The following is a 26,242-nucleotide window of genomic DNA, read 5'->3' as shown; positions in this document are numbered from 1 at the left end:
TTAGTTAACTTTTTTCTCAAAGCTTTATGCTCTGTAAAATGAATATAATATTATTTAACTCATAGAGTTATACAAAGGAAATAATGCATGAACAGCCTTCAAAAATGTTTCATAATGTTATCATTATTTTTAGTCATGTCATTATTATTATTACTTTCCAAGGCATTCATCTTCTAATGTTGGATAGCTACCTTAGAAATTTCTTCATTCTGTCAGTTCATAGAAAAATATGATTTCATAATATAATTTGGCAAAATAAAGTCAGTATTCCATTAGTGGTAAATCACCATAAAATTTGGAGGAAACTCTTTGAAAAGGATTTACACAGTCTTATCGATATCTTCTCAGGATTTCAAGACATCATTTCAAAAGGGTAAACAGAGAAATAGTTGAAATATTGACTCTATAAAGCCCTGTCAGTAATATCTGTCTCATAACACTCATAAACTAAAGAGATGTGAACAAACATAATCTGTTACCTGACATCACTCCTGGGCAATGACTCAAATGGCAAATTTAATTACAGTAGCACTCACAGTAAACATTCCCTGACTTCAGAGCTTTCTGTTGACAGAGGCATTCTAGACAATAAACAGAATCTTAACCAAAAAAGGATTTTATGAAGCTTTTCTTAAATTCACAACAGCTTTCCATGCTACCTGAGTTAATTACATCATTCAAACACATTGTCGGTGAATGTTTTTGTCAAGATACTCTGAGCATTTGATAATAGAAGTAAGATAACAGAATCAAGATTTCAGGACCTACAATAAAATAACTTCTAATCTATGTGGATGCCACCTGCTATAACTAGTAAATTCTGATATATGTAAATGAACCTCTTTTTTCATGTAAATTAACCAATTCTTTTTTAAAATGTCTTTTATGTTATAGTGCAGTGAAAAAAGTCAACAATCTTAAAAATCTCATAACCCTTTCTTCACCATTTAAGAATATGTACTAAGAATGCATATATTTTGCACTGAGAAAATTTTGCCCAGAACATATTCTCAGAAAATGTTTGAAATGTCATTATTAGTTATCAGGAACATTTTAAGATAATATTCTTTAAGAATGTCATTGTTGGCTGGGTGTGGTGGGTCACGCCTATAATACCAGCACTTTGGGAGGCCGAGGCAAGCGAATCACCTGAGGTCAGGAGTTCCAGACCAGCCTGGCCAACATGATGAAACCCCCATCTCTACTAAAAATACAAAAATTAACAGGGTATGGTGGCAGGCACCTGTAATCCCAGCTACTCGGGAGGCTGAGACAGGAGAATTGCTTGAACCCAGGAGGCAGAGGTCGCAATAAGCCGAGATGTCGCCACAGCACGCCAGCCTGGAGACAAAAGGGAAACTCCATCTCAAAAAAAAAAAAAAAGAGTGGCATTATTTTGACTTAAGATAATCTACTCTCTTGGATGGATAATTAGAACTGTGTGCACTGGTGAATTGAAGAGGGAAACAAAAAAACTCATTGGAAGAAAATCAAAAAAATGAAGGGATTGATGTACATAAGATCTGACAAAAGAAAATCAGAACTGACCATATTGAAATTATTTGAGATGGTAGCTACAAACACGGAGCAAGAAAAAACCTTTGGAAAGAACTATTCAGACCACCTAAAATTTCCCACCAAAGATCCACCAAAGAAAACATGGCAATGAGGCTGAGATCTGAAAGATAATTTGGCTGTTGGGGTGGTGAGAGAGGAAGAGAGAGCCACAGGCAGCTAGGATATCGTGACTTTTCAGCTTACTTGTAAGCAGTTAAATTGGTTTACAAATTATTCTATATAGTGTTAACTAAACTTATTCTCAGAAAAGGCACAAGTGTCTTAAAAATACTCCTATAAATAAATTAAATAATAAGGACAGTATAATAATGATGCAAGCACCAGAAAACAATCAGAAACTAAGGAAGCTAACCCTCCTATTAGGAAATGTTCCTCAATGGCCATACTGGGACTTGAAAGCAATGTGTCCAATCAGCCCTTAAACTTTTTCAAATTATGGAGACTATAAAACAAATTTACATGAACTTTCATTTATGATGAATGCACTGCCCTAATTTTTTTTCTTAAAATATTATCTAGTGTACTTAAGAAGCCATAACTAGAAAGATGACATTTTAAAATATGTTCATGCCATCTTCATCTCAGCCTTTTCAATTTCTATTTCTCTGTTTATTTTATAATATATTAGGTACTTCATATAGTAAGCCTGGTACTTAATCACTAGGACTATAGTACATATATATTGTTAACTAATAAACATTGGTGATGCAGCGAATACACATTTTCACTGAAAGCTGAATGCTAGAATTGATATTTACCCAAAGCCAAGTATTATCATCATGGAGAGAACACCTGGAATTAGAATAAACAAGGCCGGGCACGGTGACTCATGCCTGTAATCCCAGCACTTTGGGAGGCCGAGGCAGGTGGATCACTTGAGGTCAGGAGTTCAAGATGAGCCTGGACAACATGGCAAAACCCTGTCTCTACTAAAACTACAAAAATTAGCCAGGAGAACCACTTGATCCCGAGTGGTGGAGGTTGGGGTGAGTGAATATTGCACCACTGCACTCCACCCTGGGTGACAGAGTGAGACTGTATCAAACAAACAAACAAACAAAAAGAATAAATTAAATGTTATCAAAAATATTTATTTCAGATCATTAAAAATTCTAGTGCTTGCTTTTCTAAATTTTTATATTATTGTCTGAATATAATTTATCAGCACTGTCATCTCTAGATTATTTCAGCAATCACTGTTTACAGATTGTGGCCCATTTAAAAATGTCTCTAGGCTGGCACGGTGGCTCACACCTGTAATCTTAGCACTTTGGGAGGCCTAGGTGGGCAAATCGCTTGAGCCTAGGAGTTCAAGACCAGCCTGGGGAATATGGTGAAACCTCATCTATACAAAAATTACAAAACTAAGCCAAGTGTGGTGTCATGCACTGGTAGTCCCAGCTACTTGGGAGGCTGAAGTCGGGAGATGGCTAGAACCCGGGAGGCAAATATTTCAGTGAGCCAAAATCATGCCACTGCACTCCAGCCTAGGCAACAGAGCAAGACCCTGTCTCAAAAAATAATAATAAAATAAAAATAAATAAATAAAATAAAAATGTCTCCAAATTTCTCTGTGCACAGAAAAATATTATTCAGAAAACAACTTTTAGCAGCATATTTCCTAGAGATAATTTTATGAAACATCCATAGTTTGAACAAATCTTACAAATCTTTCATCATCAACTACTGAAAGTGGCTGGCAGCTATAGCAATCATAAGTTTTCTCTTGAAATTGTAACTGCCATGGCCACAAAACTTTAAGAACTTCTCTGTATAAATTGTTATAAAATCTGTTATTTCAAAGTTTAATTAGTGAGTACAAAATGTGTTTGGGGTAATCCATTCTTCTCCTAACATAGTTCTTCATATTCTTATAATAGTTTGAGTTGAAAATAATTTATTACTGATGTATATAATTTTGTAGGATTTTCTTTCCTGTAAATTTTGAGGAGATAAGTTTGGCATCCTTCTGTTATTTCATTCTCATTGGATGTGCAGGATTCTCAAGGAAACATTACAACAGTTTGACAACTCTTTTTTTTTTAATAAGGCAAGTACACCAAAAGAGTCCACAAAGATTTGAATTATGATATAATCTAATATATATTATGGCATTAAGATTTAAGATTTATTAACACTGTCACAAAAATTAAGTTGATCTTCCCAAATTTACGTAATATTCTCATTTAATATACATATTAATGACTACTCTATATCTCTATTTAGTTCTTTGACAGTTTGTAATAATATAAAATAACACAAAATTAAAGCTTATACAATCATTATTTTACTTCTAGCATAATATGCTACAGCCATAATTGCCTTTAATCTATGTAAAACCAGGACTGTTATAAGAAGTGAAAGGTACAAGATTATGTCACTCTTTTCCTTTCAACAAATATATAGTCAACTACAATTTTAAAACATCTGACAATGGAAACTGTAAAAGTGAAACAGCTAATAGTTCTTTCATACTGCATGACAAGAGAGATTTATAAAAGCCATGCCAAAGAGAAAGGATTTGCAAAAATAATAAATGTGCTTTCCATTTCTCAATAAATCATAGTGTACAGTATTTAAACTGTCAGTACTCAAATCATGCAGTCTTCCATAAAAGAAAATGTACTCTTCCTCCTGGCTCTGTTTGGGAAAGAAATGTCTGCAGATCAGAATGTGAGCTTGAATCAATGTCAACATTTATTCAATCTCAGTGATTCCAAAAGACTGTTGAGGAACGTTTTGTTTTCCTCCTTGCCAGGAAACAAATTCTTTGATCATTGTTAATATCAAAGCCTAAGCCTAAATCCAAATGGAAAACAAAATGGTAATTTTAAAGGACTTACTGTTCTCAAACTTTGAGAATACCTCAACCAAAGACAGCTTTTTAAATCATATCACCTTAATTTATCTTGACTCCTTATATTTGCCCAGTGATCAGTTTTTTAAAAAACCATTGTGACATTAAAAATCAAAGGCTGAATAAGTAAAAAGCTGAGACAAAAACCTAATGCAAAATTTCCAAAGTTAACTTTGAAAAGAAGTAAAGGCTGCAGATCTGGAATCCAGAGAACAAGGGAGACTGATATAAAATGAAATCAGGAATAAGCAGTGGCTAGATTATACAGAGGTCTGTAAACTACAGTAAGAAGCTTGGATTTTATTCTAGGTTAAATTAGAAGCCATGGGAGAGTGTTTTTAAAACAGAAAAGATATAATCATGATTTTAAACCATCACTCTGACCACAAAACATCCATCAGCACAGCTAAAATTACAAATACTGACAATAGTAAATGTAGACGAGGGAATAGAGCAACCAGAATCCTCTGACATTGCTTGTAGAAATGTAAATGGATAAAATCACTTTGAAAACTACTTTACGGTGCCTACTAAAGCTGAACATAGGTATACCCCATGGCCCAGCAATTCACTCCTACATATATTTCCAGTAGAAATGCATACATATGTTCAATAACAAGATACTTAATGGAATGCTTGTTATAGCATTATGCAAATAGCATCAAACTGGAAACTACCCAAATGCTCAACAGTGCAATAAAGTGTATCATATTCACACAGTGAAGCACTATATGTACAGCAAATAGAATTAATCATTTACAACTAAACAAAACAGGATGAATCACACAAGTATCATCGCGCAAAAGCCAGTTACAAAAGAATGTTATTGAATGAATCCATTTAAATGTTTTAAAAACAGGCAAAGCTAACCTATATTTGGAAGAGGCAGGATAAGGGTTACCCTTGGTGTGGGTAGGGAGCGGCCAGTGACTGGAAGGTAGTATGTGGGGAAAGAGAAGCAGTAAACACATTTTCTTGGTGGCAGAGGGGTAGATGAAGAAGGGATAGGGATTCTTGTCCTGACTGGTGATGTGTACATGAAAAGCACAGAATCAAAGGGTCCTACTTTGCAGCCGTCTGTTACAATCTGCCTTCGATATGTCTGGTTGAACCACTGGTGATAAGAAACACAGTTTATAAGGGAGACTACTTCTTTTTTGGAAGAAAAAAAAAAGAATCTGATACTCACATGCCATTTATTAGAGTCAAAATTTTTTCTAGTTATTCTCTCCGAAACATGAAACAATCCACTTGAATTTCTAGTAAAAGTTCTTCCAGGGATTGAACACAGAAAATTTACTTTGCCCTCAGTTTTTCTCTAGGTCAAACAACTCAGCTCCTTGATCCACTCTTTGTAGAAATTATCACAGACACTGCCCACCATCACCGTTACCACCCCCCATCACCGTCACCACCCCGATAAGCTCTCATCTGTAAATATTACTAAGAAAAAGAAGAAAGAGAGCGGGAGTAACTTGGATCAGACATGTAGACACGCAATACAGTATGGAATTATGAGTTCAGGGAGCCTCAGAGCTCAGTGATTTCAGTGAGATGCAAGAGATTTCAAGGGTGGTTCAAGGTAGTTTCCAGATCTTCTGCTTGACATTCTTATTCTAATTCACTTACTTGTTTTCACACAGGCCATTAATGCTCTCTCATCTACAAGCCTTCCTTCATGTGTCACAACTATATTCTCCCTCCATTGAACCACAACAAACCTTGGTCAGAACCTTAGGTTAAACTTCTCCTGTTTTAAATCAGTTCATTTCCCATAGATATGGGAAATGAATCTATCTACCTGCCATACTTTCGACCCTACACCTTCTAATACTGTAATTTTTAAGTTATATTTCATATAAAACAGGTAAACTTCCTAGTCATCAATATTTCAAAATAATTAACAATGAAGATTAAAAAGAAAAGAAAGAAGACAGGAAATAATGGAGGGGAAGATTTCAGTAATTTTACATTACAAATATATATGATTTGTTTTAATAACATATGCTATGCATAATATAAATTATATAATATATAATATATTTATCATACCTCGTATGAAACAGGAAATAAGTAAATTATATTAGATTTTAAATATTTCTTTCTAGTTTCTCAAGATACGGTTTCTAGCATGGAACTGGAAAAGGCTTCAGTGTTAGTTATTTATCTGATAATATGTCTTTAAAGTTCTGAAGTTTATATTTGAGTCTAAACTTCTATAAAGCTAGGAAGCTAATCCTAGTGAGAGTGAATTTGCCAAGTTTTCTTTCCTTCCTTTCTTAACAGTCTAAGACCATCTACCAGTTGTGAGTTTATTTTTCACCTTCTGTAAATAGCAAACTGCTATGGAAATATTTTTTTTAAACTTAGCTTTGCATAACATCTTCAAGCAATCCAAATTTTTAAATTTATTCCTGTGAATACCTAGATTTAGTTTACTGTTTACTCTTGTTTCGCGACATAGAGATAATCCATGATACTCTTATACATTTTGTTTCTTATATAATTATAATTTAGAATGAACATTTTGAAGTGTTAAAAGCCCTGGATAAGTCTAGGTGGATTAATTTATTTATTAATAATTAAAACATTTTTCTGATACAGAACATTTTTGCTGCCATGACCAAATTTAGCTGTATGATACTCTGAATCACTCTGTAATGCCATCTCGTAACAATGTGCTATAACATTACCATGACAGAACATTACCAAGAATTAGGAAATCAGCAAGAAAAGTACCTGATTCCCACAAAAAGTTTGCTTCCAATTGGATGACTATGAAACTTCATTTCTTGGCATATTTGTGCTTGATACTTCTCCCAGCTGGTGACCTAATGCTCTAAGGTAATTCTTCAGAAAGGGAAGAAGATTTTATAGCAGAAGTACTATTCATTTACTTTTCTGGCACCTGCAGAAGAAATCTGGAATGATATACCTGATTTTCAAACGAAGAGTCAAAAGGTTATGAAAAGGAAAATCTTTACTCATTTAGACATGAAATACCACCAAATTGGGACACTTCAAAAATACATGTCTTCTCATCTTCTTTCCATTTACAATAAACAAAATCTCTTTAATAGGTTTTCTAAATCATACACGGTAATTTCTAATTGCTCAACAAAAATAATGTTTTAACAACTAATCATAAATTTCAGCTTGTAATATTGCAAATTGAAAAAATAATATTCATTTTGATTTTTTTACATTCTTGGTTGAAATAAAATATAATTTCCCTGATAATGAGTTTTTAATATCTTTTATATAATGAATAAATTATTTTAATGTTTAAGGTTTTTTTTTTTTTTTTTTTTTTTTTTTTGAGACAGAGTCTTGCACTGTCGCCGGGGTTGGTGTGCAGTGGCGAGATTTTGGCTCACTGCAACCTCTGCCTCACGGGTTCAAGTGATTCTTCTGCCTCAGCCTCCCGAGTAGCTAGTATTACAGGCGCCCACCACCATGCCCAGCTAATTTTTTGTATTTTTAGTAGAGATGGGGTTTCACTATGTTTGCCAGGCTAGTCTTGAACTCTTGACCTCACGATTCACCTGCCTCGGCCTCCCGAAGTGTTAGGATTACAGGTGCAAACCACCACACCCAGCAATGTTTAAGTTTTCTAAACACCTTTTCGTATAGCCTTTTTTGTAGAGTTTCCTTTAGTTAAATTTAAATTTAAAATGTAATGGTATTGTTAAAATTTTTGGTTTTTAATCTGTTCTTTAATAATGAGTTATTAAACTAAAGTTTATATTTATAAACTTAAGAAAAAATATTTTTCATTGAACTCCTATTTCTTATTTCCTTAGCTGTTATTAAAACGTTGAACACAAAAATTATTTTAAATTTATCTTCTTTCCTTTTATAAAATGTTTTTATAGTAATAGTAAACACAGAGTATGTACATATTTCTGTATTTATCATCAATGCAAATATGCTCAGTTGGTATACAACATGTAATTGCACTAAAAAAATTCATACAAGTTTAATTAGCTGAATAAAATGGCTTAGAAACTTTTTCTTGAAAAATCACAGATGTGATCATATATATTTATTTCCTATAGGCCACGCACGGTGGCTCACGCCTGTAATGTGTTAAGAGACTAATCATAAATCTCATCTTGCAAAGTTGTAAATTCAAAAAAATAATATTCATCTTGATATTTTTTACATTTTTGCTTGAAATAAAATCTAATTTCAGCCCTTTGGGAGGCCGAGAAGGGTAGATCACTTGAGCTCAGGAGTTCAAGACCAGTCTGGGAAACATGACGAAACCATATCTCTAAAAAAAATTTTAAAGTTAACCGGATGTAGTGGCACATGCCTGCAGTCCCAGCTACTTGTGGGGGCTGACGTGGGAGGATCATTTGAGCCCAAGAGGTTGAGACTGCAGTGAGCCGGGATTGTGCCACTACACTCCAGCCTGAGTGACAAAGTGATACCCTGTCTCAAAAACATAAACAAAAACAAAACATATATATATAGACACACATATATTTCCTATTTTAATAAAATAAAGCTCATACTTGTTTGCTGAACATTAGCTCTGACCTACAATTTTTCATTATGCTCTATATAAATTATCTACTCTAGCTAAATGGTTTTATACGGGAGGCATTACATTCAGCTATGGCCAATCTGCTCTGAGCTCTCTGCTCCATCATTCTGAGTATCTTCCTTATCCTCAGGGTGTAAGATGCTCATTGAGCTCTTTGGGCTTCAAGCAGTAGGATGGTAGAAGGAGAAAAGAAGAGCAAACTTCCTCTCTTTAATGAGACTTTCTCAAAGTCCCACAGAGTGACACAACACTTCGTGCTTATATTTCACTGGCGAAAACAGATCACTTTGATTAACCTGGTTTCAAAGTAAAAATGGAAAACATAGTCTTTTATCTGATTACATGGCTGCTCTGAAATGAAACTGAAGTTCAGCAATTGAGGGAGAGATGAGAATGGATATTGGAGCTGACAACTAACAATCCTCTGCCATTGTTATTTGAATAAACCAGATTCCCATTAATATCTTGGTTCAATACATTTTCCTTTCTTAAAAATCTTCCTCCTTTCCATACTACTCTTACTGAAGTTCTAGCCTTTCTTCAATGGCCAGTGTAGTTTCTACTTCTTAAGTTTTTTCCAACTGTCCCAGACCTCATGCAAAACTCCTATGGCATTTTTTTCATCTATACCACTTGTGATATTCACAAGGTGAATTTGTTTCTGCATCCTTGTGCTGTATTCCCAATCATGTCTGAGCCTCATAAAATCAGAGACCATACCTTTTGCTTTCTTGCATCCCTGGTGTTTGGGGACACAAAATTGTCTCTATCTTATTCTACAAGAGATTTGAGGTGATTTACGTAAAACTTACAAAAGGGGTGATAAAATGTTAGTAAAAATCTGGAGCAGGGAAAATAAAAACTGAAATAGGAAGCCAAAAAGAGAAGAGAAGTAGAGAGTATAAAATATAAAAATGCAGACTGTAAGAACCTACTTTAAAACACTTTTAATACTGAGCTACATATTTGACTCTAAGACACATATTTGACTAAACTAAATATGTTATTCCTGGTAACCAAAGTGAAAAGAGAAATAGGGACAGTTGTAAATGACTACTGAAAAAGGCAGGGAGATTATCAGTGAAAGCAAATCCCTTTCTTATCCCTAAATTTTAAAAGAAGTTCTTCACTCAGGTCTTTACAATGTGAAACAAAGTAATACAGTAGACAAAGTCCTCAGTAGCATTCTCATATCAAATACAGTGACAGATCTATGAAGCTGTTCCTCAGAGCATCCACCAATAAAAGAAAGGCTTGGCATCAAATACAGTAATGAAGTCTGTTTTAGAAAGGGTCAGTGTTCAATATGATCATTTTCTTATTGTTTGAAATAGGGTAAAAGGGCAACCTAAAATAATTGGAGCAATATATGTCCTTCAGTCATTAACACCTAATGCTTTCTCGATCTTGCTTCTGAGCTGGGCCAGATAGTGAAGAGTTTAAGGGTTTGTGTATCCATAAATTAGACACGCGAAGTTGTATGAGAAAATGGCACAGGAGAGAGATAAAGGCACTTGTTGCCTGTGGAGCACTGGGTAAGTCATTTGACATCTCTTTGCTTTAATTTCTTCATCTGTAAAATGAGACTCATAATTGTACCTAGCTCATTGAGTTGATATGCATATTATAACAATATCATTAGTAAGGTTCTTGGAGCAAGAACTGGCAACAGCAACTGCTATAAAAGAAGTTGCTAATTCATTTTAAGTAGATGCTAATGTTGAAATACTCTTATGAAGATTAGAAAGCTGACTGGGGGGTTTTATTTTAATGGGTGCCCACAATTTATACTTGACTGCTTCCTGATTCTGAGAAGAATGGTAAGAGCAATTTTCATGGATGAAACTGAAATTTTTAGATTGTAATTCAAAATTTTAGAATCATGTTTTTCATATGCTTTCTTTTAAAATAGGGGCAACTGAAATATCACCAAGAGGAAGAGAATGTGAAAAGAATAATGTAAATATTTTCATTATTATTCTACAAATCAAATCATAGAAGAGATGATAGGACTGGACAAAGAGAATTTCAAGAAAATAGCATAAAATGATTACCACTTTGAGACTTTGGAGGTTTATTAAGCCTCTCGTTTTCCAATTCTTTGTCTAAAGTGAGTATGGATCTGTGAAGGCAAATGTCGTGAGTTATAAGGAAGCTGATGTCTCTCTACATCATTGTTAAAATTAAAAGATTGGTAAAATGCAACAACTGCTTATTGCTGGATTAAAGATAATATTCAATGGCACTTTCCTGTTATGTGAGAGCAAAATAGGATGCTAACTACTAAATTAAACAATAAGTTTATATTTTAAAATAATAAAAATAATAATGATGTCAACCATAGAAAATGTTTTAAATGCCAGTAAATCTGATTTCCGAGAGTAGCAAAAAAGCTCGAGTAACTTTCAGGTCTCTGGTGTAGTAGCAACTTTTCAAGAATGGTATCATGATCCATTATGCCAGCAGAATTCTAAATCTACAACACAGCAGTCACTCCACCATGTCTCATTACTCAGAAAAGGTCCTTTTAAAAATTGACCTTACTCTATGTTCACTTCCTAAGAAAGGCTAACCATGTGGCAAAGTCATCTTTGTGATGACCTCATGACAGCCCATAGCTTATTTCTCTTAGAACTGAAGTGTCAGTTAACTCCCCTTAGAAGGATGGTTTCTAACTGAACCTGAGAACCTGAGAGACAGAGACTTTTTATTGGGTGGTTTTCACGTCTCTGTAGATCCAGGAACTGACACTGTGCCTGACACTGAGCAAATGTTCAATATTTGTTTGTTATTGAAAGAATGGAAGTTGGGAGAATGTCTTCTTAGGAGTGTGTTTTATGTGCTTATATGAAGCCCATTTTGCATGAACTGGTGAGGTAGAAGACAAGGGAAAGAAAAGCTTTCACTAAAGAGGGGAAAATTCACACAATAATCTCTCCTCTTCTGGCAATCTAGGGGAACATTCTTCTAACTCTGCAGGAAAATGGGTAAAGGAGGAAGGCAAGTAGGCAACTTGCCTCTTTCTTCTCATGGTTCAAAGTTTGTTACCTTAAATCACAATCACTATAAACCAGTTTAGGAAAGTACAGCAATAATTACTATACAATTCCTATCAGCCCTGGACTTGCTAGGAAATTTTCTACTTCATTGTAAAACCTCTTGCTAAACATTTATATGGCCTACAGTGTTTTAAAAGTGAAAGATAAATCTTATTTGCCACCACTAGACAACGGTGCCCAATCTTTACTCTAGAAAGTGATAATTAAAAGGAAAGAATTCAACATCTAACTTGCCTTTTTAGAGGAATTTAATTCATTCCTGTTTTTAAATCCCCAATGAAACAATGATTTGATTAAAGACCAAAGAATGCTAAAGCTATCTGGGGTAAGGCTGGTGAGAAATGGGCTCTGCCTCACATATTATTCCATAGACTGCTTGGCAAATACCTGATACCCTTTACAATGTAGAGACTTGACTGACCCTCTCTTAACCCACTGATCAAGCTTAGCAAACTGTGGGAGGAAAACCTGCCTTCATGTAACTGTTGGGTGTAAAATATAAAGGCATCACTGATCCTGTCAAAACTATTTCATCTGAATCTCATTGAGGCTTTGGGACTAACTTCCAGATTGGCAGAAATAGAGGACAGAGAGAAACAAGCTGAACCACGCCATAAGGAAATCATTTTTTAAAAAAATACAGAATGTGGGACATTTCTCAAGACAGCTATACTGGTCTCTTCAAAAAGCTAATTTCACAGGGGAAAAAAAAGAGGGGCTATGACTAAACTAGGACAGAATCTAAAGGGATGCAACAACAAAATGCAATGCAGGAATCTTAATAGATCCTGGTTTGAAAAATTTGTCTATTAAAGACATTTAGGGGACAGATTATGATATTCACATATTAGTGAGGAATATATGGCATTAGCAAGTCATTAGTAATGTCTTAATTATAACGGAATTGTAACTATGTATAATTTTGTTCTTAGGAAACACGTGCTAGAATATTTAGGTAAAACGTGATGATCTCTGCAATTTATTTTAAATGATTCAGCAAAAATATACTTTTGTATAATGTATAAAATTCTAGTAATATCAATCAGGGATCTCTAAAGGGACAGAATAGGATATATACATACACACACACACACACATATACGGAGTTTATTAAGTGTTAACTTACAAGGTCCCACAATAGGCTGTCTGCAAGCTGAGGAGCAAGGAGAGCCAATCCAAGTCCCAAAGCTGAAGAATGTGGAGTCTGATGTACAAGAGCAGGAAGCATCCAGCATAGGAGAAAGATGGAGGCTGGGAGGCTAGGCCAGTCTCTACTTTTCATGTTTTTCTGCCTGCTTTATATTCGCAGGCAGCTGATTAAAAGGTGCCCATCCAGATTAAGGGTGGGTTTGCCTTCCCCAGCCCACTGACTCAAATGTCAATCTCTTTTGGCAACACCCTCACAGATACACTCAGGGTCGATACTTTACATCCTTCAGTCCAATCAAGTTGACACTCAGTATTAACAATCACAAGTCCAACCCTTGTCAACTTGAACCCATACTCCTCTCCTGAGATCACACATAATCTTCAAATAAAGACAATAATAAGGTCACAATTACACCTAACATAATACAACTACCCTTTGTACAACCAGAAACGCACCAATCCCAACCCAAATACTATTACATGAAGTTAACAATACTCAAATGCTGATATGAAGTTGATAAATCTTATGTCAAATGATAAAGAAAAAAATAAAATATTTTCTTAGTACAAGTGTATACACGCACAAACATGTTTTTAGCAAAAGAAGGAGAAAATACTCATGACAATTACAGTCTCTGGTTTGTTTGTTTGTTTTGTTTTTTGAGACAGAGTCTCACTCTATTGCCCAGGTTGGAGTACATTGGTGCAATCTCGGCTCACTGCAAGCTCTGCCTCCAGTTTCAAGTGATTCTCCTGCCTCAGCCTCCCAAGTAGCTCGGACTACAGGTGCACACCACCATGTCCAGCTAATTTTTGTATTTTTTAGTAGAGATGGGCTTTCACTATGTTGGCCAGGCTGGTCTTGAACTCCCAACCTCATGATCTGCCCACCTCGGCCTCCCACAGTGCTTGGATTACAAGTGTAAGCCACCGCGCCTGGCCTGAGCCACCACCGCACCCGGCCTACAGTCTCTGTTTCTGCAGCTGGTCATGTGGTTGTAGCTGGCATTGATGACTACTTTCTTCTACTACCCATTCTGTATTCCCTTTGCTTTAAGCAAGCACCTCAGCAGGTCATAGTTTTTTTCCTGGTGGAATGATCCAAACCTTCATTCTTGAGGGGTCTGAGCCATCTGTGGTCCTGCCTGGATTGGGCTGTTGTAGTTTCCCACTGACCTTAATCACAGGGTATGGTAATACTAAAAGACACCCTAATTGGTCTCCTGTATTCTATGCATTCTCTTCCTTACCTCCATTGTGGAGTAGTAGACTGATTTCATACTGATAGTCCGGGTCAGTCACCCCAGCCAACACTGTAACTCCCTTCTTAGTCTGTTGACTTAAAGGTAGGAAGAGCCCAAAATGTCCAGGTGGCAATCTTAACTTCTAGTTTAATGGAATAATTGTTGTGTCTCCTGGTGGCAACATTACTCCCTCTGGAACTAAGACCTCTAGGCCAGCAGAACATAATGCCACAGGAACAGGAAGCAAAACTTTTGCTAGGGGTTGATGGTGAGTGGTGCCACTTCCACTTCTGCCCCTTGATTCCTGGACCCATGAATCCTGGCTATGGGAGAAACAATACCAAGGTCTGCTAGTCTAGAGGTCTTAGTTCCAGGAGGAGGAACGCTGCCACCAGGAGACACAACAATTATTCCATATATATATATATATAATTAACTATATATATATAATTAGCTATATATATAATATATATTTATAAAGTATTAACTTACATCATCACAAGGTCCCACAATAGGCTGTCTGCAAACTGAGGAGCAAAGACAGCCAGTCTGAGTCCCAAAACTGAAGAACATGGAGCCCTGTGTTCAAAGGGCAGGAAGCATCCAGCATAGGAAAAAGCTGTAGGCTGGGAGGCTAGGCCAGTCTCTCCTTTTCACATTTTTCTGCCTGCTTTATATCCACTGGCAGCTGATTAAAAGGTGTCCATCCAGATTAAGGGTGGGTTTGCCTTCCCTAGCCCACTGACTCCAATGTTAATCTCCTTTGTCAACACTCTCACAGACACACCCAGGATCAATGCTTTACATCCTTCAGTCCAATCAAGTTGACACTCAGTATTAACCATCATAATCCAATATGGCAAACTTTAACTTTGTTGAATCTTGGCTAAGGACATACAGGTTTTGACTGTGCTATTTTGTCTTTTCTGTTGTTTGAAAATTTACATAATTAAAAGATAGCTTTAAATTTAGGATAAAACAGACCAGAGAAAACTATTAGCCCAGTGAGACTGGATATTATTATTATTGTTAATAGTAACTATTTATCACCTACCATATATTAAGAACCACACTAGGTGCTATATATATATATATTATCTGATTTGCTTTTTAAAAATTGTGATAAAATGCATATAACAATTTTTTTTTATCTTAACCACTTTTAAGTGTACAGTTCAGTGGCCTTAATAAATTCATATTGTCATATAATCATTACCACCATTCATCTACAGAACTCTTTTCATCTTGCAGAACTGAAACTCTAGACCCATGAATCCAAAATCTCCATTTCTCTTTTCCCTAAACACCTAGTAACCACCCTTCTACTTTATGTCTCTATGAATCTGACTACCGTAGATATCTCTTATAAGTAGAATGGCACCGTATTTGTCTTTTTATGACTGTTTATTTCACTTAGCAAAATGTCCTCAAGATTCATCCTTGTTGTAGAATATGTTAGTTTTCATTTCTTTTTAAGACTGAATAATATTCCTTTGTATGTATAGGCCACATTTTTTTTGTCCATTCATCTACCAACAAACACTTGTGTGGCCTCCACCTTTTTGGCTATTGTGAATAATGTGGCTATGAAATTAGTGTACAAATATTTCTTCAAGATCTTGCTTTCAACTCTTTTGTGTATATACCCAGAAGTGGAATTGCTGGATCATATAGTACTTCTAATTTTAATTTTTTGAGGAATCACCATACTGTTTTCCATAGTGGCTACACCATTTTATATCCCGACCAACAGTGCACAAGGGTTCCAATTTCTCTAAATCCTGACAAAATTTGTTATTTTGTTTTGTGGTTTTTATAGTAGCCATCCCAGTTAAAGCCATTAAAACCACTGATATCACCAGTTGATAGGAGGTGATATCAGTGGTTTTTATGACTTTAATTGACATTTCTGTAATGATTAGTGATTATAAGCATCTTTTTATATATATCTTAATTAGAAAAATGTCTCCTCAAGTTTTTGCCCATTTTTATTTGGTTGTTTGCTCTTTGCCCTTGCATTATAAAGGTTATTTATATATTCTGAATATTAACCATATCAGATATACGATTTGCAAATATTTTTTCCAATTCCATGGGTTGCTTTCTCAATTGATGGTATTATTTGATGCACAGTTTTTAATTTCAATGTAGTTTAATTGATCATTTTTTCTTTTGTTTGCTACTTGATTTACTTTTCATATTACTTTGAGAGATGTATATGTTAGCCCAATTTTATATAGAAAAAATCTGAAGCTTAGAATATAATTAACTTGGCCAAGTCTACACTACCATTATGAGGTGAAGCCGAGTTTCAAATTCAGTTCCATCTGACATCTCTACTAAACCATGCTGCAATATTGATTTAAATATTTATATTGTTATCAAATTAAGAAGAATTAATTATAATAAACTTTCTGTCCCATCCTGAATTTGCAGATTTGCCAGTTCTACAAACATAGAGTCTGATTAATTTGATTAAGAGAAACTCTTTCCCCCAGATGGCAAGGCCTGGACAGCCAAATGCCTTAGATATTGTATACTTTGACATGTGAACTGCTTAGAAAAGGAAAAAGACAAATAGTCACACGAGACTTCTGACAGAATGTCACTGTTTGGAATAACTAAAGCAAGAGGTGAAGGGGTCAAACATTATGATAATCAGGGAATGCTGAATGTGGCAGCAGGTCTGATGTGTGAGATCATCTCTAAAATTGCACTCATAGAATTACACTCATAAAACTGCACTTATAGAATTGACAAAGAGAGTTGGTAGAACCTTCTCAATAGATAAGAGCAAGCCTGGTCAACATAGCAAAACCCCATCTCTACTAAAAATACAAAAATTAGATAGCTGTGGTGGCCTGCGCCTGTAATCCCAGCTACCCGGGAGGCTGAGGCAGGAGAATAGCTTGAACCTGGGAGGCAGAGGTTGCAGTGAGCTGAGATCTCACCACTGCACTCCAGCCTGGGCGACAGAGCAGCACTTCGTCAAAAGAAAAAAAAGAAAAGAAAAGAAAGAAAGAAAAAGAAAAGAAAGAGCAAGGAAGAATTAATTAAAATTTAAAAATTAAAAAGTGTCTTTGCACAGGGACCATAAAGAAAGCTTTTCTTTTTCCATTTTCTGAACCATGAGCTTTGGTCTAGAAGAAGTCCGAAGTCATGAGCCAGCCTAAATCATGGAACCTCTATAATAAAGCATAACATGGATCTCTTTCCTTCTAAACTCCCTTCTATTCTTTGGCAGGAAGCAAATTTAAGGGTTCTCTTTTATATCTTATGTATCTATTAAGCTTATCATCTGAGTTTCTTACAAATTTTATTCTGAACATAGGAAACAAAATAGAGACTTAAAGTTCCTAACATCAAAAAGGCAATGTTTTATTATTTCAAAAAGAAAGTCTATATTATTAAGATTTAAATTAGTAAAGTTTTGAATAATGTGATCTGGCAACATCTATTTTACAATATTCATGCACTTTGACCAACAGATTCATGTTTTCATAAGCTTATCATTTAAGAGCAAAGAGGACAGGGGCCCTGGAAACAAACCAAAGCTCATCAGTAAGGGAATGGTTGAATAAGAACATTTATGCAACAGTAAATTATACTGGTATTTTAAAAAGAAGCTAGCTTTTTTATATGAACCTGAAAGAATGGTATTTCCACTCCATGTAAACAGTAAGTTGCAGCACTGTGCATAGTTTTGCCCTATTATGAGCTCAGGAAAGGGCAAGGAACCGTAGACGGTGAGGTGCTAACATGGGTTACTTTAGGCTTGAAGGAAGGTTGAAGGGAATATTATCAGCCTCTTCTTAGATCTCACATTATGACCTTGTTGCAACAACAAAGTACTACTATATAATTTTTTAATCTAGTAAAGACAAAATTCTGAAGTTCTTCTCAACAAATACAATTTATAAAGTCAAGTTTTAGGCAACGGAATTGCTTCTCTTTCTTTTTCCTAAAAGGCACTTAGTTATCTATTCACGCAGAAGGGAAAAACAAATGCTTTCACCTTGAGTGAAGTGAATAAATAACCTGAAAACAGTTTTGAAAGCTCAGAGTCACTTAATTCTAACTTGATTATAAGAGGAAAACAGTGAGCTTACTGTATCTCAAAATAAACATGCTACCATGGATTTAAGAAATACTTATTAGTTGGCCATCTCTGCTGCTGAATGGGGCTGACCCCAGCTCCGGAGTCAGACTGCCTGGATTTAAATTCTGTCTGCTACTTACTTGCTGTGTAGCATCTGACTCCTTATTTATTCTCTCTGTTGGCCTCCACTTGCTCATCTACAAAGTGGGAGGTCACTCCCTTAGCAAGGTGGCAGGCATATAATACATGTACAATAAATGTTACGAGTTAAGCACTCTGCTAGAGAGTTCAGTCCCTGCCCTTAAGTAGCTCATAGCAAAGCAGGGAGACAAATATCTAAAAATTAGCAAGAAACACAGCTAATGAAGATTTCTTCTTCAAGGGATCAGAATCATTTTTAGTTCTCCCCAAGTGGCATGGTCTGCAGCAGCTTCAAGATCAGCCAAGGGCTATGAGTATATAGAGCCTTTGACTGTCATTGTTGGCATAAGTCTGAAACGAGAACACGTTTGAAAGAAGGGGATAGCTGTTTTCCATCATACCTAGAAGCAAGTACATGGTATGCCCAAAAAAAGGAGAAATGAGCATTTTAAATATAAATTACTTCCATATAAATTACTATAATAAAGTGGTATACACTTGTATAATTTGGACAAAAGAATGATAATTATAGGACTAGAAGAAACATGAATGGAAGGCATTAATTCCATGAGAACAACAAGCAATGAAAGAAGGTCTAGCTAACGCTTCTTGTCCCCAAAAATGCTATCAGCACATATTTCACTATAGCTGATCATGAGCAACGTGACTTCATTAAATGCAGAAAAATACACAGACCCTGTTTCCATTTCGTTCAGGCTAACAACATCTTCAAAACAAACTATAACTACTCCTTTGATAACTAAAAATAAACACACAAATTAATCATTTGAATTTCCTAAATTTGCCCTGCTTAACAAGGAATTCACTATATCACAGAGAATTTCTTATGGCTGAATTGTGTCGCCCAGAATGATACATTGATGTCCTAACCCCCAGTACCGCAGAATGTGACTTTATATTAATTAGTAGTTTGCTGGGAGTACCATAACAAAGTACCACAGACCAGGTAGGAAGTTTAAACAACAGAAATTTATTTCCTCACAGTTCTGAAGGCTAGAGATCTGAGATGCAGATTGGATTCATCTGAGGCTTCTTTCATTGGCTTATGGGTAGTTGTCTTCTCCCTGAGTCTTCACATGGTCTGCCTTCTGTGCCTGTCTGTGTCCAAATTTTCTCTTCTTATAGGGATACCAGTCATACTAGATTAGTGCCCACCTGATCACTTCATTTTATCTCTTTAAAGACTTTACTTCCAAATATAGTCACAATCTGAAGTGCTGTAGGTTAGAACTTCAGCACTGAATTTGGGAGTGGAGAGCCAGGGGAAACAATTCAGCCCATAGCAAGGTTGAGAAAGATTTTACTATAACTTAAACGGAAGACTGGCTTTCAGTCAATCCATTTTCAATGTCCTTAGTGCCACTGTAAGTACCAGGAATAATGTAGGTTTTTAATTAAAATGTATTGCTGAGAGCCAAGGGATATTTAATAAAGGTGCACTTCCTTATAACAGCATTTGTAAACATCCTCTGCTTGACACCTGCTCAACAATGGCCTGAGTCATATAACTTCATTACTTATCTTTTGGGAAGATAAGTAATTTTTGTCCCTTTTTCCCCATTATTCTATATAAATTACATGCCTTGCAAAAAATGATCTCCCAGCTGTAAAATACATATGCCTCTTTTCTATATCTTGTCACTCTTACTCTCCCAGTCTGAAGTACCTTACCATCCTACAGCTTTCAGTATTGCTGACAATATCAGATAACATCTAATAAGATAACCATGGCTGTTGACCACATAGGCAGTCATCATTTTCTTCATAAGTTGAGTCTGATGGCAATAAAACAAGTGATTTAAAGCTGTACCTGCTAGCTAGTTTTAATTATACCAAAGCAAATTTTAGTCCCTGGAAGATACCCATTTTCATAATTGTTGCACAAAGTCAGTGAAGAGTACCCTATCTTCCCAAGAGACCTGGTAAAGAAAAACTAAGGATTGCTGGAGTAGTCTACACTCCCAAGTGTAGACTCAGACAAGAACAGAATTGTGTACAAACCTCAAATGGCCTCATGTAGACTCTCTCTTGCCAAAGAAAATAGCTGCAGACTTGCTCAGCATGCAAAAAGGCTCTGTGCATTCAAAAGATAGCACCAGCTAAGCAAACTCATTCTCCAATGAAGAGCCTTTGCACACAAATGCCCCTGTGTGTGAGCCCTCCAGCATACTTCTCATTTTTACCTAAAGTAATAATTGGGAGACCTACACCCATGTCAGAAATCAAACTGATCTATTATTTCTATGTTACAATTCTTTATATCTCACATTGGTTAACTGTCAGTCTTCCCTGTTACGTAGAAATCAAAGAAAATATCAGATTGAGAAATCAGAACCAAGTTAGTATAGGACACCCAAAAGAAAAACCTATACTTGGAAAACCTTAGATTATTTTATCTGGACAGAAACAGCTGAAGAAACAGAAGCTTAGGGCAGTGAAAAAACAGGGCTAGCAACTGGAGAGCTCACTAGAGACTCAACCAGAATGTAAGCTTACCTCAATCCAGTCGAGGGCAGCTTCCATATTAACTCCACTTCTATATCACCTGGGGGAGGCAGAATAGTTTTATCTGGTTTGAGATATTAAGAAAAATAGAAATCCTATGCATTTTTAAAATACAATACTAAAGCAAGCTCTCCAACTGCTCCAGGTAAAACTAAAAATGACAATAAGGAAATATTGAATTACATACCAAAGCATGCAATTTTATGTAGTAGAATTTTAAAATGTTTAGCTTAATATTAAAAATAAAGCAAATTACCTGACAGCCCCGTCCACCCTAACCATCCACTTGCACCTCAGGATTTCATTTTATAGGCCTTTCTGGCTTTAAATGCAAAGGTGTCAAAGATCAAAATGTCTGTTTAGATGGATACTTCCAAGGAGTTGGAAATATAAAGCAATGAACTGGGCAAGAATCTTCAAAGTTGTGTCAGTTGGCATGAAAATGTGGGTATCTTCTCCAAAAGGGCGTAAAAATTGATCAATGTAATTTAGCAAAAAGCTTTTGAATGCCTGGTATGTGCTTGTTGCTATGCTACATGCAGATGGTCATTAAGATGTAGTCTCTGCTTCCAAGGAACCCAGGCCTAACAAAGGGGATAGATACCAGATTTAAAAATAACACAGTATAACTGAAATTTTTAAATAATATCAAAGACACTACAGAAACAGGAAAGCAATTAATTTTGTGGAAGTCTGAAACACTAAGAATTGATTAATATGTGAGATCTCAAGAATCAGTAAGGCTATACGGACAAAAGAGATGGGAGAGTGCCACTCGGGCCAGGGGGAACAGTTTGTACAATGATGTACAAATGCAAAATCTCAGATGTCTGCAGGGAAGAGAGTGCCCTAGTGGGGCTAAGGTCTGTATCACAGAACACACAGGAGAAAGCTTGAGAAGAGATTCAAGGGAGAGATCCAGTTATAAGAAACTTATTACTAAGCTAGCGGACAGAGCCTATGAGAGTTGGAAAAACATCAGTTACCACAGGATCAGAGATGCACCCTGTGTTAAGTCAGATCATTTTTGTTTCCCATATTTTTCTGTGCTTGTATCCTTATTTTTGTGATTCTGTGTTTGGCTGATACTTGAATATTTCATGCTATATTAATTGTAATAAAAAGAACTGAAAATGGGGTTCCTTTTTGTGCTTGAATCAGACCTTTAAAATAACTACAGCATAGCCCCAGAGAATGGTTTGATGATGGTGGGAGTGATTAGAACAGAAGAACCCCAAGACAAAGATAAATCCAGGAGAACAAAGAAAAAACTGCTTGTTCACCTGCCCTCCTCTTCAAAAATCATCTCCTTCCAGCGGTAAAATCCATGGAGTTTCTGGGTTTTGTTTTTAATAAGAGAGGCTGTTCTTTTTTCAATAACTGACATTATATGATTCAGCTATAACACATTTAATAAGAATTGAAAGAGAGCGGCAAACCATCTATAATCAAAGAAAAATCAATAATTGAGGAAATTATCAGAATAATATATATAAGCTGACCACTTAAAATTATTATAAAGATATTGTAGAAATCTGTTTCAATATTTATCTGAAATATCTGGCTTTTCTTTCTTCAACTGCAAACGTAAGAGCAAAATATCTTTCTCAAGGAGCTGGGAGCCATCCGTCCAAAATGCAATCATCATCATCCATGGATGCCTTGCTCTAAGTTGTAAACCCACCTCCTGTCATGAAAATATGGAAAGTTAACTTTTCCTTTGGGAAAGTCCAATTAGCAAACACAGGCAACCTATGATTCTCCTCACCCAGGCTCTTAAAAACTCTCCAGCCCTTTGTTTTGGGGAAGTTGAGTTCAATCTCTCTCCTCTATTGAAATAGCCTTGAATAAAGCTTTCCTTGCCTGTTTAACTTTTTCCAGTGCAATTTTTCTGCATTATTCACATCAAAAAAAGTCACATATTTCTACTATACTGTATTCCCAATCAGTGACAGGTCTTTGCCTTCATTATACAATGTTTCACATGAATTTAAAATCACCTATTAAGTGTTCCACAGAAGTCCTGCCTGAGGTAAGCATATTGTGCTGATTAAATTTTTGCACAGAAGAAGTTGAAATTGGGATGGTTTAAAACTTGGAACTCAAAGTTAACAAGAATTGGGTCACAATTCCTATCAAGAGATTCAGTAACACTATTAAATCCTTCAACCTCTGATTTCCTGATAAGAAATCAGAGATACTATGTGATCTCATTTGGAAAGCCGGCCAATGCTACTTTCTCTTATTAGTTAAAAAGGCAGCTCTAGAGATCTTGCAAGGAGCCACAAGGAGTTGCAGAGAGAAAACACAGCAGTGTTGGACTTAGAGAGACTTCAGTTTGAATTCTAGCTCTACTGCTGACTATCTCGGTGACTTTATAGGCAAATTACTTAACTTAAAGACTCAGATTCCTTGTCTTTAAATAGATAATAATACTCACTTGGACATGGTGCTGTAGGTCATATGTGAGATGATGTGTGTAAGTGAGGCAGACGGTGGCTGTCGTCACCTCCTCAGGCCACTAGTGTCTGAGACAGCTGTGCCATGCTCACCATCTAAAAGGGAATTGACAGGATGTGCCAGGGAAGAGTCAGAGACTTCTCCAAAGTGAACTTTGCCCTCCTAGGGTGATGGGAGTCTCTTGCCAGCAACTGTCAGCACTTGTGGTTGAGGCTCACCTCTCAGCAGAAAGCCTGGCTACACCAGGGCATTGGCTGTCCTCTGTCCTCACCCAAGAGCAAGTGCCTCAAGCTATCTTGAGCATAGGAGGAAAATCCAGCCCAATCATTAACTCCACAAACAGAACAGACTCAAACCACTGTGAAAGATGATATGAGAAAAGCTTTGTTTTTGAGCTGGTTCTACAAAAACAAAAATACACAAAACAAAATCGAACAATAAAACTGACATTAAAAAAAAGTGAGAGGATTCTTCAACTTCTTGATTTTTTGAAAAATGTTATAAAGCAAAAACTTTTAAAACCTAAACAGAGGAACATAGTAATGTTCTAACTTCAGTAGGAGAATAAGAACTGGATATAAAGTGGCAGGAATTGCATTTCAGCTCTAACTCTCATATATATCCCATTTATAATGTCTTTAATATTTGGCGACAATCACCTGGAAATAATTGACATCTTCCAGGAAATTTCATCACACAAGAGATCCTGATGAAAATTAGATTTGTGATAGCAACGTGTCCCATAAAGTATCTCATTCAAAAATTCATGGCGTGTTATTTTTATGAAGTCTATTTTGGGAGTCTCACTCCTATTTGGGAAATTTTTATTCTTCAGTGTCCTCAATCAGAGATTTATCCATTAAAATTTACATATAAAAATTTGTATATGAGCCACAGAAAGTGATCATATTCATGAGTCAAATAATAGATTTGTCTTAAGAACTACCTAGGTTTGAGCACTTTTATTTCCTCATTCAGGAAGAGATTCAGAACTCTCAAAAAACTGATAGTCTATAACCACCTTTAAGAAAGTGGGTTTTCAGTCCACTTTCTTAATCTTACATTTTCTATTCCCCACCCACATGACTTTGCTTTTCTCCTGGCAAAATAGATAATAACACAAGGTTAACAAGAAGGGCAATATCTGTGCTGATTATTCAGAGAAGCAAAATATTTCTCATCTTTGTATATTTGTTGGTGGCAAAAATAATTCTCCTCTTTGTTCCCATAGATACGGTAAGTCTGATTAGTAATCAGAATAGATCATAAATCACAAAGCCAGTTAAATATATGTCCTTATATAATATTTTAAACATATTCTTGTTTACTAATTGTTCCCATTGGTTACAATAACATGATATTGAAAGGTGATTTGATTTAAATTTAGATGCATTTCATATGTACATGTAGAAAAAAATGGTCTTATCATGCTTGACCATGTGTAAACTGTGAACAAAAAGAGATATTATATAGATGATATAGAATAATGTATACCTATTTCTAAGACAGGTCAAAATACTGAATGTTTTCTCATTTCCCATAATAGAAGCACTTTCTGTTCTATCTCCCCCATCTTTCTCCTACAAATTATGAGGTATTCATTTTCAGTATTCATCCTGAGTAGATAATCTATAATATTCAAATAGAATATTAGTTTTATAAGCTTCAAAACTGAGTGACAGAAATATCTTATGGACATTAAGGAGAAGTCAAGGCAATGTAAAAGAGCAATTACCTAGAAAGGATAAGAAAAAGACAATAAATATTTTAGAGAACACATCCCAGCCTGAACCTTGTGCACTACTCTACTCAGCCCACCATACAGACCACCACTATCAAGGGAAGATTGGCGCCTCTTGCTCTCCATGACTTTGCTTCTGAATCACGCTTCTTGTTCCTTGTCTTAAACTGCTTCCAAACCTCCTAATTATTTATTTTGACTGTCTATTTTTTCTACTACTTTCCTCTGAGGACAACTTTGCACTGCCTGTTACATGTTCCACTGAACATGGTATTATTTGTAGCTAGGTTTCTCAATCTCAGCATTATTGACATTTTGGACCAGACAAGTCTTTGTTATGCATTGTAGGATGTTTACATCCTACAGTGGTCTCTACTGACTAGATACTGGCACCACCACCCCTCTCAAATCTTGTCAATCAAAAATGTCTTCAGACATTGCTGAATATTCCTGAGTAGGCAAGATCAATGGCCCCTAGATGAAAATCACTATTTTACACTGACATTTATTTGTTTATGCATTCATCCATTCAATAAATGTTTATCAGATGCATATTATGTGTCAAATACTGGACAATAGTAAGAAAGATACAGTGGTTGCCCTGTCCTAAAGTCTGGTTATAAGTGTGGACAAGTAATCTGTTAATTATAATTTAGTATATAAAGAGATAAAAACAAAGCACTACTGAAGCATAATGAAAGGGCACATAACCCAGTTTGGCAGGGGTGGGGGTATAAAGTTTTTCACAAAGGGAAAGGTACTTAAGCATATACTAGAAAGATGAGTGGGAATTAGCTCAGTGAAAAATTTAAAAGGCACAGAGGGCTCCAGAGAAA

The 26,242-nt window shown here is 35.7% G+C and overlaps 2 protein-coding genes across 2 annotated transcripts in view; both read right to left on the bottom strand.

The window, feature by feature from the left end:
* PDE1A (phosphodiesterase 1A) overlaps positions 1–23,662 on the bottom strand; it is a 473,087-nt gene extending 449,425 nt beyond the window's left edge. Inside the window, exons 1-2 of the transcript XR_007718098.1 lie at positions 23,646–23,662; positions 21,197–21,245 (exon numbers count right to left, since the gene is read on the bottom strand). The gene's annotated coding sequence lies outside the window, so the exon portion shown is untranslated. The remainder of the gene's footprint in view (positions 1–21,196; positions 21,246–23,645) is intronic.
* NEUROD1 (neuronal differentiation 1) overlaps positions 1–26,242 on the bottom strand; it is a 1,109,848-nt gene that overhangs the window by 919,053 nt on the left and 164,553 nt on the right. The gene's annotated exons all lie outside the window — the stretch shown is intronic.

This window comes from Macaca thibetana, chromosome 12 (genome assembly GCF_024542745.1).
Source record: "Macaca thibetana thibetana isolate TM-01 chromosome 12, ASM2454274v1, whole genome shotgun sequence".
Classification (NCBI taxonomy): domain Eukaryota; kingdom Metazoa; phylum Chordata; class Mammalia; order Primates; family Cercopithecidae; genus Macaca; species Macaca thibetana.
Note: the sequence above shows the minus strand (reverse complement) of the source record. Positions and strands in the feature narration are given on the sequence as shown.